This window comes from Leptodactylus fuscus, chromosome 6 (genome assembly GCF_031893055.1).
Source record: "Leptodactylus fuscus isolate aLepFus1 chromosome 6, aLepFus1.hap2, whole genome shotgun sequence".
Classification (NCBI taxonomy): Eukaryota; Metazoa; Chordata; class Amphibia; order Anura; family Leptodactylidae; genus Leptodactylus; species Leptodactylus fuscus.
In genome coordinates this window covers 170,076,727-170,094,811 of record NC_134270.1, presented here as the reverse complement: position 1 = coordinate 170,094,811, position 18,085 = coordinate 170,076,727, and the positions used below count along the sequence as shown (strand labels likewise).

Here is an 18,085-nt window from a genome sequence, read left to right as displayed (position 1 = left end):
CAATTAATGGTGGAGGGAGCCTCTAACCACCCCAGTTTGGACCAATTAATGGTGGAGGGAGCCTCTAAACAGCCAAGTTTTGGGAAATTCATGGTGGAGGGAGCCTCTAACCAGCCCAGTTTGGACCAATTCATGGTGGAGGGAGCCTCTAAACAGCCCAGTTTGGGCAAATTCATGGTGGAGGGAGCCTCTAAACAGCCCAGTTTGGGCAAATTCATGGTGGAGGGAGCCTCTAACCAGCCCAGTTTGGACCAATTAATGGTGGAGGGAGCCTCTAAACAGCCAAGTTTTGGGAAATTCATGGTGGAGGGAGCCTCTAACCAGCCCAGTTTGGACCAATTAATGGTGGAGGGAGCCTCTAACCAGCCCAGTTTGGACCAATTAATGGTGGAGGGAGCCTCTAACCAGCCCAGTTTGGACCAATTAATGGTGGAGGGAGCCTCTAAACAGCCAAGTTTTGGGAAATTCATGGTGGAGGGAGCCTCTAACCAGCCCAGTTTGGACCAATTAATGGTGGAGGGAGCCTCTAAACAGCCAAGTTTTGGGAAATTCATGGTGGAGGGAGCCTCTAACCAGCCCAGTTTGGACCAATTCATGGTGGAGGGAGCCTCTAAACAGCCAAGTTTTGGGAAATTCATGGTGGAGGGAGCCTCTAACCAGCCCAGTTTGGACCAATTCATGGTGGAGGGAGCCTCTAAACAGCCCAGTTTGGGCAAATTCATGGTGGAGGGAGCCTCTAAAAAACCCAGTTTGGACCAATTCATGGTGGAGGGAGCCTCTAATTAGCCCAGTTTGGACCAATTAATTGTGGAGGGAGCCTCTAACCAGCCCAGTTTGGACCAATTAATGGTGGAGGGAGCCTCTAAAAAACCCAGTTTGGACCAATTCATGGTGGAGGGAGCCTCTAATTAGCCCAGTTTGGACCAATTAATGGTGGAGGGAGCCTCTAAACAGCCAAGTTTTGGGAAATTCATGGTGGAGGGAGCCTCTAACCAGCCCAGTTTGGGCAAATTCATGGTGGAGGGAGCCTCTAACCAGCCCAGTTTGGACCAATTAATGGTGGAGGGAGCCTCTAACCAGCCCAGTTTGGACCAATTAATGGTGGAGGGAGCCTCTAAACAGCCAAGTTTTGGGAAATTCATGGTGGAGGGAGCCTCTAAAAAACCCAGTTTGGACCAATTCATGGTGGAGGGAGCCTCTAATTAGCCCAGTTTGGACCAATTAATTGTGGAGGGAGCCTCTAACCAGCCCAGTTTGGACCAATTAATGGTGGAGGGAGCCTCTAACCACCCCAGTTTGGGCAAATTCATGGTGGAGGGAGCCTCTAACCAGCCCAGTTTGGACCAATTAATGGTGGAGGGAGCCTCTAACCACCCCAGTTTGGGCAAATTCATGGTGGAGGGAGCCTCTAAACAGCCCAGTTTGGGCAAATTCATGGTGGAGGGAGCCTCTAACCAGCCCAGTTTGGACCAATTAATGGTGGAGGGAGCCTCTAAACAGCCAAGTTTTGGGAAATTCATGGTGGAGGGAGCCTCTAACCAGCCCAGTTTGGACCAATTCATGGTGGAGGGAGCCTCTAAACAGCCAAGTTTTGGGAAATTCATGGTGGAGGGAGCCTCTAAAAAACCCAGTTTGGACCAATTAATGGTGGAGGGAGCCTCTAACCACCCCAGTTTGGGCAAATTCATGGTGGAGGGAGCCTCTAAACAACCCAGTTTGGGCAAATTCATGGTGGAGGGAGCCTCTAACCAGCCCAGTTTGGACCAATTAATGGTGGAGGGAGCCTCTAAACAGCCAAGTTTTGGGAAATTCATGGTGGAGGGAGCCTCTAACCAGCCCAGTTTGGACCAATTCATGGTGGAGGGAGCCTCTAAACAGCCAAGTTTTGGGAAATTCATGGTGGAGGGAGCCTCTAAAAAACCCAGTTTGGACCAATTCATGGTGGAGGGAGCCTCTAATTAGCCCAGTTTGGACCAATTAATTGTGGAGGGAGCCTCTAACCAGCCCAGTTTGGACCAATTAATGGTGGAGGGAGCCTCTAACCACCCCAGTTTGGACCAATTAATGGTGGAGGGAGCCTCTAAACAGCCAAGTTTTGGGAAATTCATGGTGGAGGGAGCCTCTAACCAGCCCAGTTTGGACCAATTCATGGTGGAGGGAGCCTCTAAACAGCCCAGTTTGGGCAAATTCATGGTGGAGGGAGCCTCTAAACAGCCCAGTTTGGGCAAATTCATGGTGGAGGGAGCCTCTAACCAGCCCAGTTTGGACCAATTAATGGTGGAGGGAGCCTCTAAACAGCCAAGTTTTGGGAAATTCATGGTGGAGGGAGCCTCTAACCAGCCCAGTTTGGACCAATTAATGGTGGAGGGAGCCTCTAACCAGCCCAGTTTGGACCAATTAATGGTGGAGGGAGCCTCTAACCAGCCCAGTTTGGACCAATTAATGGTGGAGGGAGCCTCTAAACAGCCAAGTTTTGGGAAATTCATGGTGGAGGGAGCCTCTAACCAGCCCAGTTTGGACCAATTAATGGTGGAGGGAGCCTCTAAACAGCCAAGTTTTGGGAAATTCATGGTGGAGGGAGCCTCTAACCAGCCCAGTTTGGACCAATTCATGGTGGAGGGAGCCTCTAAACAGCCAAGTTTTGGGAAATTCATGGTGGAGGGAGCCTCTAACCAGCCCAGTTTGGACCAATTCATGGTGGAGGGAGCCTCTAAACAGCCCAGTTTGGGCAAATTCATGGTGGAGGGAGCCTCTAAAAAACCCAGTTTGGACCAATTCATGGTGGAGGGAGCCTCTAATTAGCCCAGTTTGGACCAATTAATTGTGGAGGGAGCCTCTAACCAGCCCAGTTTGGACCAATTAATGGTGGAGGGAGCCTCTAAAAAACCCAGTTTGGACCAATTCATGGTGGAGGGAGCCTCTAATTAGCCCAGTTTGGACCAATTAATGGTGGAGGGAGCCTCTAAACAGCCAAGTTTTGGGAAATTCATGGTGGAGGGAGCCTCTAACCAGCCCAGTTTGGGCAAATTCATGGTGGAGGGAGCCTCTAACCAGCCCAGTTTGGACCAATTAATGGTGGAGGGAGCCTCTAACCAGCCCAGTTTGGACCAATTAATGGTGGAGGGAGCCTCTAAACAGCCAAGTTTTGGGAAATTCATGGTGGAGGGAGCCTCTAAAAAACCCAGTTTGGACCAATTCATGGTGGAGGGAGCCTCTAATTAGCCCAGTTTGGACCAATTAATTGTGGAGGGAGCCTCTAACCAGCCCAGTTTGGACCAATTAATGGTGGAGGGAGCCTCTAACCACCCCAGTTTGGGCAAATTCATGGTGGAGGGAGCCTCTAACCAGCCCAGTTTGGACCAATTAATGGTGGAGGGAGCCTCTAACCACCCCAGTTTGGGCAAATTCATGGTGGAGGGAGCCTCTAAACAGCCCAGTTTGGGCAAATTCATGGTGGAGGGAGCCTCTAACCAGCCCAGTTTGGACCAATTAATGGTGGAGGGAGCCTCTAAACAGCCAAGTTTTGGGAAATTCATGGTGGAGGGAGCCTCTAACCAGCCCAGTTTGGACCAATTCATGGTGGAGGGAGCCTCTAAACAGCCAAGTTTTGGGAAATTCATGGTGGAGGGAGCCTCTAAAAAACCCAGTTTGGACCAATTAATGGTGGAGGGAGCCTCTAACCACCCCAGTTTGGGCAAATTCATGGTGGAGGGAGCCTCTAAACAGCCCAGTTTGGGCAAATTCATGGTGGAGGGAGCCTCTAACCAGCCCAGTTTGGACCAATTAATGGTGGAGGGAGCCTCTAAACAGCCAAGTTTTGGGAAATTCATGGTGGAGGGAGCCTCTAACCAGCCCAGTTTGGACCAATTCATGGTGGAGGGAGCCTCTAAACAGCCAAGTTTTGGGAAATTCATGGTGGAGGGAGCCTCTAAAAAACCCAGTTTGGACCAATTAATGGTGGAGGGAGCCTCTAACCACCCCAGTTTGGGCAAATTCATGGTGGAGGGAGCCTCTAAACAGCCCAGTTTGGGCAAATTCATGGTGGAGGGAGCCTCTAACCAGCCCAGTTTGGACCAATTAATGGTGGAGGGAGCCTCTAAACAGCCAAGTTTTGGGAAATTCATGGTGGAGGGAGCCTCTAACCAGCCCAGTTTGGACCAATTCATGGTGGAGGGAGCCTCTAAACAGCCAAGTTTTGGGAAATTCATGGTGGAGGGAGCCTCTAAAAAACCCAGTTTGGACCAATTCATGGTGGAGGGAGCCTCTAATTAGCCCAGTTTGGACCAATTAATTGTGGAGGGAGCCTCTAACCAGCCCAGTTTGGACCAATTAATGGTGGAGGGAGCCTCTAACCACCCCAGTTTGGACCAATTAATGGTGGAGGGAGCCTCTAAACAGCCAAGTTTTGGGAAATTCATGGTGGAGGGAGCCTCTAACCAGCCCAGTTTGGACCAATTCATGGTGGAGGGAGCCTCTAAACAGCCCAGTTTGGGCAAATTCATGGTGGAGGGAGCCTCTAAACAGCCCAGTTTGGGCAAATTCATGGTGGAGGGAGCCTCTAACCAGCCCAGTTTGGACCAATTAATGGTGGAGGGAGCCTCTAAACAGCCAAGTTTTGGGAAATTCATGGTGGAGGGAGCCTCTAACCAGCCCAGTTTGGACCAATTAATGGTGGAGGGAGCCTCTAACCAGCCCAGTTTGGACCAATTAATGGTGGAGGGAGCCTCTAACCAGCCCAGTTTGGACCAATTAATGGTGGAGGGAGCCTCTAAACAGCCAAGTTTTGGGAAATTCATGGTGGAGGGAGCCTCTAACCAGCCCAGTTTGGACCAATTAATGGTGGAGGGAGCCTCTAAACAGCCAAGTTTTGGGAAATTCATGGTGGAGGGAGCCTCTAACCAGCCCAGTTTGGACCAATTCATGGTGGAGGGAGCCTCTAAACAGCCAAGTTTTGGGAAATTCATGGTGGAGGGAGCCTCTAACCAGCCCAGTTTGGACCAATTCATGGTGGAGGGAGCCTCTAAACAGCCCAGTTTGGGCAAATTCATGGTGGAGGGAGCCTCTAAAAAACCCAGTTTGGACCAATTCATGGTGGAGGGAGCCTCTAATTAGCCCAGTTTGGACCAATTAATTGTGGAGGGAGCCTCTAACCAGCCCAGTTTGGACCAATTAATGGTGGAGGGAGCCTCTAAAAAACCCAGTTTGGACCAATTCATGGTGGAGGGAGCCTCTAATTAGCCCAGTTTGGACCAATTAATTGTGGAGGGAGCCTCTAACCAGCCCAGTTTGGACCAATTAATGGTGGAGGGAGCCTCTAACCACCCCAGTTTGGACCAATTCATGGTGGAGGGAGCCTCTAACCACCCCAGTTTGGACCAATTCATGGTGGAGGGAGCCTCTAAACAGCCCAGTTTGGGCAAATTCATGGTGGAGGGAGCCTCTAACCAGCAGAGTTGGGGGAAATCAGGGTGGAGGGAGCCTAGTATTAGCAGAATTGTGCAACGCTTATGGTGGATGAGTATGAGGATGCGGAGGAATTGGAGAGGTTGAGTACAGACATGGAGTTTCATGTTGGGGTGCTTTACACAGGTGGGCACAAAAATGACGGCTCTACCCAGTGGTGGTTCATTTTTATCAAAGTGAGCCGGTCGGCACTCTCAGCTGACAGACGGGTGCGCTTGTCAGTGATGATGCCACCGGCTGCACTGAACACCCTCTCAGATAGGACGCTGGCGGCAGGACAGGACAGCACCTCCAAGGCATATAGGGCAAGTTCAAGCCACAGGTCCAACTTCGACACCCAATACGTGTAGGGCGCAGAGGGGTCGGAGAGGACAGGGCTGTGGTCGGAAAGGTATTCCCGCAACATGCGCCTATACTTCTCACGCCTGGTGACACTAGGACCCTCCGTGGCGGCACTTTGGCGAGGGGGTGCCATCAAGGTGTCCCAGACCTTAGACAGTGTGCCCCTCGTTTGTGTGGACCGGTGAGAACTTGGTTGCCTACTGGAGGAACTGCCCTCCCTGCCGCCAACGTCACATGCTGGAAACATCTCCATCATATTCTGCACCAATTGCCTGTGGCAAGCATTGATGCGATTGGCCCTCCCCTCTACCGGAATAAAAGACGAGATGTTGTTTTTATACCGGGGGTCAAGGATAGCAAAGATCCAGTACTGGTTGTCCTCCATGATTTTGACAATACGCTTGTCGGTTGTAAAGCACCCCAACATGAACTCAGCCATGTCTGCCACAGTGTTAGTTGGCATGACTCCTCTGGCCCCACCGGAAAGTTCAATCTCCATTTCCTCCTCATCCTCCATGTCTACCCATCCGCGCTGCAACAATGGGACGATTCGAAGTTGCCCGGAAGCCTCCTGTATCACCATCACATCATCGGACAACTCTTCTTCCTCCTCCTCCTCCTCCTCCTCCTCCATTAAACGCAGTGAAGCGGACAGATGTGTGGACCTACTCTCCAGCTGTGACGGATCGGATGCTATCCCTAACTCCTCTGTGTGATCTGAGTTATCCCTGATGTCAATCAGGGATTCTCTCAGAACACACAAGAGCGGGATTGTAAGGCTCACCATCGCATCCTCAGAGCTCACCCTCCTTGTGGACTCCTCAAAGACCCGTAGGATGTCACAAAGGTCTCTCATCCATGGCCACTCATGGATGTGAAACTGAGGCAGCTGACTTTGTGGCACCCTAGGGTTTTGTAGCTGGTATTCCATCAAAGGTCTCTGCTGCTCAACCACTCTATTCAACATCTGAAACGTTGAGTTCCAGCGTGTGGGGACGTCGCACAAAAGCCGGTGTTGTGGCACATGCAGGCGTTGCTGGAGAGATTTTAAGCTAGCAGCGGCTACTGTCGACTTGCGAAAGTGGGCGCACATGCGCCGCACTTTCACCAGTAGCTCTGGAACATTGGGGTAGCTCTTTAGGAAACGTTGCACCACTAGGTTGAAGACGTGGGCCAGGCATGGAACATGTTGGAGTCCGGCAAGCTCCAGAGCTGCTACCAGGTTCCGGCCGTTATCACAAACGACCATGCCTGGGCCCAGGTGCAGCGGCTCAAACCATATTGCCGTCTCATCGAGGAGGGCATCCCTCACCTCGGAGGCAGTGTGCTGTCTGTCCCCCAAGCTGATCAGCTTCAGCACAGCCTGCTGACGTCTACCAACGCCAGTGCTGCAACGTTTCCAACTCGTAGCTGGGGTCAATCTAACAGCGGAGGAGGAGGCGGTGGCGGAGGAGGAGGCGGGTGGCGGAGGAGGAGGCGGTAGAGGAGGAGGAGGAGGAGGGGGGTGTTCTTCTCGTGTCCCTGCCAGGAATGTTAGGCGGGGAGACGAGGTACACCGGGCCAGTTTGGGAAGCAGTCCCAGCCTCAACTACATTCACCCAGTGTGCCGTCAGTGAAATGTAGCGTCCCTGTCCGCATGCACTTGTCCACGCGTCGGTGGTCAAGTGGACCTTTGTGCAAAGCGCGGAACTAAGGGCCCGCCTGATGTTGAGTGACACGTGCTGGTGCAAGGCGGGGACGGCACACCGGGAGAAGTAGTGACGGCTAGGGACGGCATAGCGAGGTGCCGCAGTTGCCATCAGGTCCAGGAAGGCGGGAGTTTCAACAAGCCGGAACGCCAACATCTCCTGGGCCAGCAGTTTAGCGATGTTGGCGTTCAAGGCTTGCGCGTGTGGGTGGTTAGCAGTGTATTTCTGCCGCCGCTCCAATGTCTGAGAGATGGTGGGTTGTTGTAAAGAAACGCCTGATGGTGCCTTTGATGGTGCAGGAGAAGGAGATAAGACAGGACCAGGGGAGGATGAGGTAGAAGTCAACAAAGTGGCGGAGGCAGATGAAGTGGTGTCCTGGCTCGTCCTCTGGAGTGCATCGCCAGCACAGTCAGCAGTGGCAGTGGCAGAGGCAGAGGCAGAGGCAGTGGCAGTGGCGTGAACGGCAGTCGGCCTTTGTCCTGCCGTTGCTGCCTGCCACTGATTCCAGTGCTTGGATTCCAAATGACGGCGCATTGAAGTGGTGGACAGGTTGCTCTTCTCAGAGCCCCTAATCAATTTCGAGAGGCAAATTGTGCAGACAACACTATATCTGTCCTCGGCGCATTCCTTGAAAAAACTCCACACCTTCGAGAAACGTGCCCTCGAGGTGGGAGTTTTTCGGGGCTGGGTACGAACTGGAACATCTTGGGAGATTCCGGGTGTGGCCTGGCTTCGCCTAAGCTGCTGACCTCTGCCTCTGCCTCTAGCTACCCTTTTTGGTGCTGCACCTGCCTCAACATCCACACTACTTTCCCCGCTTGACATCCCCCCTGTCCAGGTCGGGTCAGTGTCCTCATCATCCACCACTTCCTCTTCCAACTCCTGTCTCATCTCCTCCTCCCGCACAATGCGCCGGTCAACTGGATGCCCTGACGGCAACTGCGTCACATCATCGTCGATGAGGGTGGGTTGCTGGTCATCCACCACCAAATCGAACGGAGATGGAGGAGACTCTAGTGTTTGAGCATCTGGATACAGATGCTCCTCTGTTAGGTTCGTGGAATCGTGACGTGGAGAGGCAGGTTGAGGGACAATGAAAGGAGCGGAGAACAGCTCTGGGGAGCAGGGACAGTTTGGGTTATTGTTCTGTAAAGCTTCGGAATTTTGGGAGGAAGGAAGACAAGACTGTTGGGTAATAGGAGGAGAGGAGGCAGAGTCTGACTGGCTGCTGGACAATGTGCTGTAAGCGTTCTCTGACAGCCATTGCAAGACCTGTTCCTGGTTCTCGGGCCTACTAAGGTTTGTACCCTGCAGTTTAGTTAATGTGGCAAGCAACCCTGGCACTGTGGAGTGGCGCAATGCTTGCTGCCCCACAGGAGTAGGCACGGGACGCCCTGTGGCTTCACTGCTACCTTGCTCCCCAGAACCATTCCCCCGACCTCGCCCACGGCCTCGTCCACGTCCCTTTCCGGGAGCCTTGCGCATTTTGAATTCCTAGTTAGAAATTGGCACTGTATACCAGTAGTAAAAATTGTGGGTGCACGTAACCCCAATATATTCTTTGAATTCCCAGTCAGAAACTGGCACTATATGGCAGTAGCAAGAAATGAGGGTATTTATAACCCCAATATATTCTTTGAATTCCCAGTCAGACAATGGCACTGTATACCAGTAGTAAAAATTGTGGGTGCACGTAACCCCAATATATTCTTTGAATTCCCAGTCAGAAACTGGCACTATATGGCAGTAGCAAGAAATGAGGGTATTTGTATTCCCAATATACTCTTTGAATTCCCAGTCAGACAATGGCACTGTATACCAGTAGTAAAAATTGTGGGTGCACGTAACCCCAATATATTCTTTGAATTCCCAGTCAGACACTGGCACTATATGGCAGTAGCAAGAAATGAGGGTATTTGTATTCCCAATATATTCTTTGAATTCCCAGTCAGACAATGGCACTGTATACCAGTAGTAAAAATTGTGGGTGCACGTAACCCCAATATATTCTTTGAATTACCAGTCAGAAACTGGCACTATATGGCAGTAGCAAGAAATGAGGGTATTTATAACCCCAATATATTCTTTGAATTCCCAGTCAGACAATGGCACTGTATACCAGTAGTAAAAATTGTGGGTGCACGTAACCCCAATATATTCTTTGAATTCCCAGTCAGAAACTGGCACTATATGGCAGTAGCAAGAAATGAGGGTATTTGTATTCCCAATATACTCTTTGAATTCCCAGTCAGACAATGGCACTGTATACCAGTAGTAAAAATTGTGGGTGCACGTAACCCCAATATATTCTTTGAATTCCCAGTCAGACACTGGCACTATATGGCAGTAGCAAGAAATGAGGGTATTTGTATTCCCAATATACTCTTTGAATTCCCAGTCAGACAATGGCACTGTATACCAGTAGTAAAAATTGTGGGTGCACGTAACCCCAATATATTCTTTGAATTACCAGTCAGAAACTGGCACTATATGGCAGTAGCAAGAAATGAGGGTATTTATAACCCCAATATATTCTTTGAATTCCCAGTCAGACAATGGCACTGTATACCAGTAGTAAAAATTGTGGGTGCACGTAACCCCAATATATTCTTTGAATTCCCAGTCAGAAACTGGCACTATATGGCAGTAGCAAGAAATGAGGGTATTTGTATTCCCAATATACTCTTTGAATTCCCAGTCAGACAATGGCACTGTATACCAGTAGTAAAAATTGTGGGTGCACGTAACCCCAATATATTCTTTGAATTCCCAGTCAGACACTGGCACTATATGGCAGTAGCAAGAAATGAGGGTATTTGTATTCCCAATATACTCTTTGAATTCCCAGTCAGACAATGGCACTGTATACCAGTAGTAAAAATTGTGGGTGCACGTAACCCCAATATATTCTTTGAATTACCAGTCAGAAACTGGCACTATATGGCAGTAGCAAGAAATGAGGGTATTTGTATTCCCAATATACTCTTTGAATTCCCAGTCAGACAATGGCACTGTATACCAGTAGTAAAAATTGTGGGTGCACGTAACCCCAATATATTCTTTGAATTCCCAGTCAGACACTGGCACTATATGGCAGTAGCAAGAAATGAGGGTATTTGTATTCCCAATATACTCTTTGAATTCCCAGTCAGACAATGGCACTGTATACCAGTAGTAAAAATTGTGGGTGCACGTAACCCCAATATATTCTTTGAATTACCAGTCAGAAACTGGCACTATATGGCAGTAGCAAGAAATGAGGGTATTTATAACCCCAATATATTCTTTGAATTCCCAGTCAGACAATGGCACTGTATACCAGTAGTAAAAATTGTGGGTGCACGTAACCCCAATATATTCTTTGAATTCCCAGTCAGAAACTGGCACTATATGGCAGTAGCAAGAAATGAGGGTATTTGTATTCCCAATATACTCTTTGAATTCCCAGTCAGACAATGGCACTGTATACCAGTAGTAAAAATTGTGGGTGCACGTAACCCCAATATATTCTTTGAATTCCCAGTCAGACACTGGCACTATATGGCAGTAGCAAGAAATGAGGGTATTTGTATTCCCAATATATTCTTTGAATTCCCAGTCAGACAATGGCACTGTATACCAGTAGTAAAAATTGTGGGTGCACGTAACCCCAATATATTCTTTGAATTACCAGTCAGAAACTGGCACTATATGGCAGTAGCAAGAAATGAGGGTATTTATAACCCCAATATATTCTTTGAATTCCCAGTCAGACAATGGCACTGTATACCAGTAGTAAAAATTGTGGGTGCACGTAACCCCAATATATTCTTTGAATTCCCAGTCAGAAACTGGCACTATATGGCAGTAGCAAGAAATGAGGGTATTTATAACCCCAATATATTCTTTGAATTCCCAGTCAGACAATGGCACTGTATACCAGTAGTAAAAATTGTGGGTGCACGTAACCCCAATATATTCTTTGAATTCCCAGTCAGAAACTGGCACTATATGGCAGTAGCAAGAAATGAGGGTATTTGTATTCCCAATATACTCTTTGAATTCCCAGTCAGACAATGGCACTGTATACCAGTAGTAAAAATTGTGGGTGCACGTAACCCCAATATATTCTTTGAATTACCAGTCAGAAACTGGCACTATATGGCAGTAGCAAGAAATGAGGGTATTTATAACCCCAATATATTCTTTGAATTCCCAGTCAGACAATGGCACTGTATACCAGTAGTAAAAATTGTGGGTGCACGTAACCCCAATATATTCTTTGAATTCCCAGTCAGACACTGGCACTATATGGCAGTAGCAAGAAATGAGGGTATTTGTATTCCCAATATACTCTTTGAATTCCCAGTCAGACAATGGCACTGTATACCAGTAGTAAAAATTGTGGGTGCACGTAACCCCAATATATTCTTTGAATTCCCAGTCAGACACTGGCACTATATGGCAGTAGCAAGAAATGAGGGTATTTGTATTCCCAATATACTCTTTGAATTCCCAGTCAGACAATGGCACTGTATACCAGTAGTAAAAATTGTGGGTGCACGTAACCCCAATATATTCTTTGAATTACCAGTCAGAAACTGGCACTATATGGCAGTAGCAAGAAATGAGGGTATTTGTATTCCCAATATATTCTTTGAATTCCCAGTCAGACAATGGCACTGTATACCAGTAGTAAAAATTGTGGGTGCACGTAACCCCAATATATTCTTTGAATTCCCAGTCAGAAACTGGCACTATATGGCAGTAGCAAGAAATGAGGGTATTTGTATTCCCAATATACTCTTTGAATTCCCAGTCAGACAATGGCACTGTATACCAGTAGTAAAAATTGTGGGTGCACGTAACCCCAATATATTCTTTGAATTCCCAGTCAGACACTGGCACTATATGGCAGTAGCAAGAAATGAGGGTATTTGTATTCCCAATATATTCTTTGAATTCCCAGTCAGACAATGGCACTGTATACCAGTAGTAAAAATTGTGGGTGCACGTAACCCCAATATATTCTTTGAATTACCAGTCAGAAACTGGCACTATATGGCAGTAGCAAGAAATGAGGGTATTTGTATTCCCAATATATTCTTTGAATTCCCAGTCAGACAATGGCACTGTATACCAGTAGTAAAAATTGTGGGTGTATATAGCCCCAATTCTATTGCTAGGGGACTTGCAGGGTATTTCTGGGGTGAAGGTGGGGGGGCACACCGTTGGAACGGGTATCGGGGTATATATCGGGTATACGGGAATACACTGACAGTGTATTCCATTCAGGATCCTGGGAAAGCTGGGTTGCGGCGATTGAGCCCGTCAGTGCCACGTTACACTGACAAGCTTCTCCCTGGAATTTAGCTCTTATAAGAGCTGTTGGTTGTCTTCTCCTTCCTATCCTAGCCTGTCCCTGCCTACCCAGAATCTAAGCCCTAGCTAGCTGGACGGAAACCTCCGTCCTCGGTGAATTGCAAGCTCAGAATGACGCGAAGCTGGGCGTCGCTGTTCTTTTAAATTAGAGGTCACATGTTTTCGGCAGCCAATGGGTTTTGCCTACTTTTTTCAACGTCACCGGTGTCGTAGTTCCTGTCCCACCTACCCAGCGCTGTTATTGGAGCAAAAAAGGCGCCAGGGAAGGTGGGAGGGGAATCGAGTAATGGCGCACTTTACCACGCGGTGTTCGATTCGATTCGAACATGCCGAACAGCCTAATATCCGATCGAACATGAGTTCGATAGAACACTGTTCGCTCATCTCTAATAGACATGTGACTGTTAAGACCGTTAAGGCTTTTCAGAAATGAGGCGCCGCCAGGAGACTAAACAGACACAGGCGGGGGACAACGCGGTGCTGGGGCAAAAGCTCAATGAAAAACATTGTTGAAAAAATACATTGTGATTCACCGCAATTTTTCCACAGTGTTTTGTAGCTGCGTCTCGCTGTTGGGCCTAATCCTTATTATCTCAATATACTGAGCATCACACTATAAGGATAAGGCCTAACACGGCGTCCCGCAGCAAAAGAGCACTGCAGCAAAAATCCTGGTGGCAACACATCAGTTTTTCCCCCAGCGCTTTTTGCAGAAATTGCGCAGAGATTTCCTCTGAGGACTTTCGGCTTCCTTTATACCTATAGGGAAACCGCCGATGTTTCTGTAGGTATAAGTGACATGCTGCGATTTCCAAAAACCGTAACAGTTTTGGGAATTGCAGTGTGTCTGCTGCGTGTATTTTTCTGCAATGTGTGGATGGGACTGCACACACTATATACCTACACACTCATAGATATACATTCATATATACTCACACATTTATAATAGCATATATACATTCATATACCATATATAAGTCAAATATATACTTATATGAATGCATGAATACTATATATACACACATATATATATACATACACTCACACATACATCTTATTATAGCATACTGTATATACTCACACATACCTTATACAAACATACAGTATTCACAGTACACAAGTCACATACTTTAACTTTAAAGTACTATCATGGTGTCTATCATAATGATATGTGTATGGTAGTGGTGTATGATAGACACTATGATAGTACTTAAGAGTTAAACAAATTTACACATATACATATTACATAGTAAATATTACATTTTACCAAAAAGAAAAAAGAATATACTCACATTTGAAGCAGAAAGTGCAGCATCGCAGCAGACTTCTCTCTGTCCCCACACAGTCCGATGTAAGCTATGACTCACTGCTGGGAGGGGGAGGGAGGAAGTCCAGGCTGCACAGAGAGTTGTACATAAGAAGTCAGTGACAGGTGAAGCTGCTGCAGCTCCTGCCCCTGGTGTCCACACAATGTATGCTTTATCTATATTAATAGGAAAGTATATCACTGCCAAGAGGCCCCTGTGTGTGTGTCAGGGCCCTGGGATATCTTTAATCATTACAGCCTGGGGCCCCCGAGCTTACTGATCTGGCCCCTGTTACCTCTCAGTCCTTAGTTTGTCAAGGCAAATGCATTGGTTAGTGGCCCGACCTGGCCCCTGACATCCTGATCGGGCTCCTGACCAATGCATCTGCATTGACAAACTGAGAACTGATAGTCAAGGCTCGGGGCCCACCGGGGGATTCACCGGTTCCCTGGTGGGCCAGTCCGACCCTGGGAGATAGATAGATATGATATAGATAGATAGATAGATAGATAGATAGATAGGAGATAGATAGATAGATAGGAGATAGATAGATAGATAGATAGATAGATAGATAGGATATAGATAGATAGATAGATAGATAGATAGGAGATAGATAGATAGATAGATAGATAGATAGATAGATAGATAGATAGATAGATAGAAGATAGATAGATAGATAGGAGATAGATTGATAGATAGATAGATAGATAGATAGATAGATAGATGATAGATAGATAGATAGATAGATAGATAGATAGATAGATAGGAGATAGATTGATAGATAGATAGATAGATAGATAGATAGATAGGAGATAGATTGATAGATAGATAGATAGATAGATAGATAGATAGATAGATGATAGATAGATAGATAGATAGATAGATAGATAGATAGATAGGAGATAGATAGATAGATAGATAGATAGATAGATAGATAGATAGGAGATAGATAGATAGATGATAGATAGATAGATAGATAGATAGATAGATAGATAGGAGATAGATAGATAGATAGATAGATAGATAGATAGATAGATAGATAGGAGATAGATAGATAGATGATAGATAGATAGATAGATAGATAGATAGATAGATAGGATATAGATAGATAGATAGATAGATAGATAGATAGATAGATAGATAGATAGGAGATAGATAGATAGATAGATAGATATGAGATTGCAATGATTTATTGATGATATAACTGATTATTTTGAGGTTTTCCGCAGGTATAAGGGAAACCTCTGTCTTCATGAGATTGTGCGGTAACTGTTCGCAGCATCAGACGGGGAATGTGCGATTTGATAAAGGAATCCTGAAGATCAATGTATCCTGCTGCAGCCATGACAACTGCACTCCTACCGAACCCACCTGTAAGTAGTCGAGGAATTCTCATCTATCTGTCCATAGATTATACAAGTTATCTGACCCAAAGTCTATAGAATCGGAAGTGTAAGGTAGAGCTCCGCAAGCCTTCTGTCTGCAGCATATTGTGGGTCACATGTGGAGTAAAACGTCATAGACAGCTTGCAACAATTTTTACCAGGATTCTTACCCAAGCATTGAGATTACGTTGCGATAAATTTGCCAATAGAAACTCTTAGCCTAGCAGACACATGCAACAAAACGATAGGTGTAATATTGTTACTAGTTACTAATGAGATAACATGACGTTTTACTGTAGGTTGTAAAGCAAGAATCTTCTCCAGAGTCTGGACTGTTCTGCTGACATCTAGTGTTCAACATGAGAATTGTGTATATATTTTTTTTTTTTTTTTAATCTTTCCTTTTTCCTTGATTTTATGTGTTTTTTTTCTCTTTTACTACAAGTTGCATCGGATAAACCTTCCTCTAAATATGAAAAATTCAAAAGCAATGGGATCAGGTGCAAGTCCTGCTTTGCGTCCAACGCGAAAGGCTGCGATTGTAACGTCTTTCTGAATTGCACAGGAGGGGAGACAAAATGTATCTCACGGTCTATATCTACTTCAGGTGAGTTGTTCCAAAATGGTCATAACCTCTTCTACCACCTCCAAGCATTAGCACCTTGTAGCATTGGTGAAGAGCAAAAGTGTCCAGGAAGGTGGTCATGTGGACCTCTGACCAAATAAGGACAATTCGGCCACCATATTCCTCAGGTCCTAGACTGATTGTGGGAAGATCTGGGTTGTTGGGAGAAATATTTCAGATATTTACTTATAGATTTGTATTTTTATAAGCCCTCAATGTAAAAGGTATTCGTGGAGTTCCCCTTAAAGAGAACCTTTCACCACTTCCACCAACTCCAAGTCTTTGCACCCTCCAATAGACGTTGATGAGTCTGGTGCCAGGGGCGAACCTGCCCCTTTCGCCGCCCGAGGTGAACTACAGAAAGCCGCCCCCCTCCCCCCTGCCGGGAAGAGGGGGCGGAGCGGAGGGGGTGTGGCGGAGCGGAGGGGGCGTGGTGAAGTGCAGGGGGTGGGGCTTAGCGCCGTTCGTCAGCAGAGAGCAGGCATGGAGACGACCTGCTCTCTGCCTGAGCGTGAGGGGAGGCTGCTGGAGTAGCGCTGCTCCAGTGGCCTCCCCAAACCACCGCTCGGTGCTAAGCCAGTCCAGGACAGCTTGTCCTGGACTGGCTTAGGTAACCAAAAATGCCACCCTCCCTGAGGCCCTTGCATAGCGCCGCCTGAAGCGGTCGCTTCAGGTCGCCTCATGGGAGGTGCAGCGCTGTCTGGTGCAGTCGGAATTTTTTCTCTAGCCCCACCAATATGTTATCAACGCTTTCTGCTGTCAAGTGGGTGGTCCTTGGCTGGAGCAGATAGCCTTGGACCACCAATCTGACCGTAGAGAGCCTAATTAGCATATTAGTTGCTGAAACTGATATTGTAGATTTCTTAGGGATGGCGGGGGCTAGAGAAAAAATTCTAATTGCATCAGAATCAGTGAATTGGCACCAATGCCGAACATGGTGAACAACAATAGTCTTCATATCTTCCCGAGGAGACACAGAAATCTTATAAGACTGGGATTTCAGCGTACAGGGAACAAGACCGTTATACAAGGCTCTGGGCTCTTTGTAAGTCACACACTGAATGGAGGTCAACGCTAGTAAGGGAATGTCATAGAGTTCCATTAAACTGGAGTGAGTTATAATGGAAGGATTCAGCTGGGGCTCCTCCATTCCGGCCCTCCCCGACCTCCACTTTCTACATTCACAGAATGTGGGTTGTGGCACATTTTTGGCAGAAAATAGGACCTTGCACCATATATGCGCCTCCATATCCTTCATCTACACCAGTTCTACAGTTAGAATATAGAATGTTATCAAAGACAACATGTCCTCTTCTGTTTCTCCCCAGGAGGGCACCTCTATTCGGTCGCCATACGAGGATGCACCACTACAGAGATGTGTGAAGTCGCCGGAAAAGATGAAAAGCTAAATACCACCCAAGTGAGGTCCAGTTATACATGCACGGGCGAAAGTGACAGTATCCACAACGCTTTAGGATTGCTCGTTCTTACCGCCACCCTGTTCTCCAAGTTTACAACAACGACGTGATGTCCGTCTGCAAACTAGCTCCCCGCATCAGGAACCACAGCGCAAAACTACTGAGGCATATAAGGATAACTTACCAAATACTCTGCTTTATTTATTACTAGTTTGGTTTGTTTTCTCCTCCATTCACATCCAAAGCTAATAAAAATACGGATTTCCTGTTAAGATGGAGCAGTGCATGATGGGAGTTCACGTGATGGGTGTTCAGGATGTGTCCAGTAGGGCCGCGCTGTCAAATACTGTTGTATCTGAGGAGTAACCAGGGAATTTCTAGGAATTTTTGGTGACCTCCATCCCTAATGTAGTAAGATCTGGCCATGGTTGGTGGCTTCCCTACAGTGTATTCATTGGCTCTTTAACCACTTCAGTACCGGGCCAATTTGTGGTCC

The 18,085-nt window shown here is 47.1% G+C and overlaps 1 pseudogene; it reads left to right on the top strand.

The window, feature by feature from the left end:
• Positions 1 to 17,750, top strand: part of LOC142209017 (uncharacterized) — a 36,180-nt pseudogene extending 18,430 nt beyond the window's left edge.
• Positions 17,751 to 18,085: the final 335 nt, after the last annotated feature.